Here is a 4,107-nt window from a genome sequence, read left to right as displayed (position 1 = left end):
GCAGATATCTCCAGTTCCCGGAAATAATTTTTTTAGATTTGAAAGGAATTAAAAATTAGAGAATCCCTCCTACCAAATGGTATTGGGGACTAGGAAATCAGAGTTCAGGAGGCAGAGCAATCTGCCAATGAGAATATACAACTACAAACCAGGTGTGTGGAGATTGAGCAGTAACCAGCTGCTGGAAGGCTGATATCTCTGTTTCTGGGAACAGTAGAGACATGCTACTAATGTCTACCAAAGGGGTTAGAATATACCCTCAGAAAAACTGTTAGTCAGACAGAACCTGAAATATCTGACTGGGAATAGCAATTAACAGGCTTGGATGGGGACCACTGCTTTGAAGTCAGATATCTCCGGTTTCCAAGGGCCGATTTTTAAAATTCTTGTACCTATTGAAAGAGGGGACCCTCAGCTTTCAGCCTAGGGTCCTTAGACTCCTGGGGGGGTTCTGGGTACTCAGAAACCCCCCCTGCGTGCGCTACTGGCTGTGGTTATGCTAGTTACACAACACAAAATGAGTGCAAAAGAGTCAAAACTCCCACTGATTTACAAAAGCAAAATATAGTATATGAGGTAAATTTACTAAAGCTTCTAAAAAGATTATGTATATCATCTCTCTATTGCACCCTCATAGAAGAAACCCAGGATACATACGCTTATGATGATGTGATATACAACATGAAATCTGTATACCATGTGCTTCATTTGTCATAGGCACAGGAGACTTTATCCTAGCAAAAGGCATAGTCATTGTCAGTGACTTTACGGGTACACACTAGATTATTTGAACATTCTGTCATTCAAATCCTCGGAATCTGCAAAATGGTTCAAAATATTTATCCAGTGAGATGCCATCTTTTCAGCTTCTGTATCTGTTGCAATGATGCTTTGGGCAATGGTCGCACCAGTGAAAATGTAACCAGCCCTATGCTAGGTGCAAATAATCTGTGTGTGTATGGACTCCAATGTGAGGAATCCAGGGTCTATATACAAAGCCACTATCAGCAACACACCTCATACTATGTTACAGCTGTGTCTGATTAGTAGTATGTGGTCAATTTATTAAGATTAGAGTTTTATTTATGATAGGATGTTTGCTATGGGCGGGTGCCGGACAGATTCCCGACAGTCATTACCCCAATGTCGGGGTCCCAACAGTCAAAATCCCGACACTCAGGGTCCCGAAGGCCAGCGACTATACTCCCTTGTGGGCAGTGCCAGATTAAGCCTTCGGGGGGCCCGGGGCACTTTAGACAGGGGGGCCCCCTTGCACTTGTCATTACTGGCCGCAAATTGCATGGGGGGGATATTACACTGTCAAAACACAGAGTAAAGGCAGTATAAACTTGGTCAATGGGTAACTTCAGGGGATATAGATAGATAGACAGACAGACAGACAGACAGACAGACAGACACACACACACACACACACACACACACACATACCACATGAAAAGCCTGTTTGTGTCCCTCTGCACCTTACTCTGTAGGAGACCTCACAGTCCTAGTGCTGCCTCTGATTAAAAACCCTCCCATGACTAGGCTGCTGCTGCTGTTATCCATGGGCATGAGAAGTATGTAATGAGCTCACCAATCAGAGCTCAGCACAAACGTCTCAGCCTCTGCCCTCTAGTGCAAAGTGTCATGGGACTTAGTCAACTCCCAGTAATGCACTGCACACTTGGCTCCCGATGCTCAGCACCATTAATCATTGTCACATTGGCAGATAGGTGAAGCTGCAGCACTACCCCACTCCCATGCACAAAACCTTTAGCTAAAAAAATATATATATTTTTGCATGCACAGGATGGTTCCTGAGAGAGGTTTTATTGCAGATGATGATGAGCAGCGGAATGCATCACCGTATGTGCTTTGCTCACTCGCGTATCTGCCTGTGTCTAGGAGCCACCTACTGCTAGAGTACCGGCAGAGGCTCTCTGAGGATGCCTGTCCCTTAAACTACTTTGTGGCTGCAGCAACTACTTATGAGATCCATGCACAGTTTTGTGTTATTTTTTGCTTTGCTAACAAAGCTGGTGAGGAGACCAGGGGCATCTCGATTAATGTCTGGGCAGCAGCAACACTTGCGAACATTTGGGATTCCGTAGCCTAGAAAATTGCACTTGCTAAAGCATTAGTGTACAAACATGAACTAGGCCCTTTGAGAGCATTACAGTACATCAGGACGACCAGCATCCGATCCAGATCAAGTCACTCTTTCCCTTAACGTGTTTGGCATCATGTGTAAGGGATAAGTACAATTGCTCTTTACTCAGGTGGAAAGTGGAAACACTACACAGTTAATTATTAGGGGTCAGCTAGGGTTGCCATATAAAAATCGGCAAACTCCAAAGACTTTACATTTTTCAGTCTATCTTTCTAAGAGGTAAATAAATACATACACACCACCTTAAGATAGTACTGGTTCTTGAAGCAGCACTCTTTCCTATGGGAAGTAGTTCTGAACCCTCCTGAGCATTGAATCCTCCCCCAAATGAGAGGACAGGTCACTTGGTTTTGAAGTCAGAGGTCCCTTATGCCCACTTGGATCTAGCATCAACCCAAGGACCAGTCATATAAAAATAGCATGGAAGCCCGCTTGCAGCTGGAGGAATATTCTTTTCATATAGAACTGCAATTACACAGAATATTTCTCTCCAATTATTGTCTCATCGGTTTGCTCAAGAGAAACTGAGAATATGAACTATAAATGCACTTAGGGGTTGATTGGCAATATAACTTACAGGGAAGAGTCCCAATGGGACAACACGAGGGCAAAGGCTTACAGACTGGTGGTGTTGGGTGTGTAGGGGGGTAAAAAGGTGTCAGGCTGTCAATGTAGGCGTATAAAGGACACTTTTTAAATATTCTGCCAGAGCCACTTTAAATTTGCAATCCACCCATGACACCAAGGAATGGCATTGTAGTGTAATTAGCATAAAGTCTCAGACCTAGCTGCAGGAAAAGGCGGCTGCAACTGTGTCCAACTCAGAATCATGACCTATGAGGTGGGATTCCGCCACTTCAATAGATCCCACCCTCTCAACAGACTCCGCCTCCAGAAATTTCCTGGCCCGGTTTGCTATCACAATTCACTGTCAGGAATGTCTTCTATAGCACTAACCATCTTCACTCTGTTGGAGAAAGAGCACTGGAAATACCACCTGTCTGTCGGCACATTTTTGCTAGAAAAACTATGAAAAACCCCATGTCGACCTAATGACCCGGTCGACCTTAAGTCATGTCGACCTGAATGCATATCAACCTAATGCTTGTCTACCATCATGCTGGTGACCCAATGACCGTATCCCTTTACAGAAACAGGTCTGTGTTGCAATGAGCAAAAGATCCTTTTTTTGTCTAAAAAGTTATCAGATATATTTTTTACACTGCATGGATACTGGCAGGCTGATCTGACGGGATGCGGTCATTTGGTCTACTGCATTATGGTCGACAGTCATTAGGTCGAATCCATTAGGTCGACATGCTAAAAGGTCGACATGACTCTAGGTCGACATGGGAAAAGGTCGACATGATTCTAGTTCGAAAGGTCATTAGTTCGACAGGTCATTAGTTCGACATTGTCTATGTCGACATTCACAAGGTCGACATGGAGTTTTTCACTGTTTTTTGAGCCAACATGTGCCGACAGGCGGTATTTCATGCCCTACCATCCACTAGGGCGTGGTGGGAGAATAAAATAGTGTGCCGAGCGTAGCGAGGCACCGTGCCCGACGCATTGCGAGCGCAGCGAGCGATGCGAGGGGATGCAGTGCACTTTAAACTGTGTCCATGTCGACTGTGTTGACATTCAGGTAAAAAAACAGTGAAAAACCCCATGTCGACCTTGTGAATGTCGACATAGACAATGTCGAACTAATGACCTTGTCGAACTAATGACCTGTCGAACTAATGACCTTTCGACCTAGAATCATGTCGACCTTTTCCCATGTCGACCTAGAGTCATGTCGACCTTTTAGCATGTCGACCTAATGGATTCGACCTAATGACTTTCGACCATAATGCAATAGACCAAATGATCCCAACCCGATCTGACACAGGGAAACAAAAAACACACACAACGAGGTAACATGTATTCCACAC

Source organism: Crinia signifera, chromosome 1, assembly GCF_055691185.1.
Source record: "Crinia signifera chromosome 1, ASM5569118v1, whole genome shotgun sequence".
In the NCBI taxonomy this organism is placed as follows: Eukaryota; Metazoa; Chordata; class Amphibia; order Anura; family Myobatrachidae; genus Crinia; species Crinia signifera.
Note: the sequence above shows the minus strand (reverse complement) of the source record.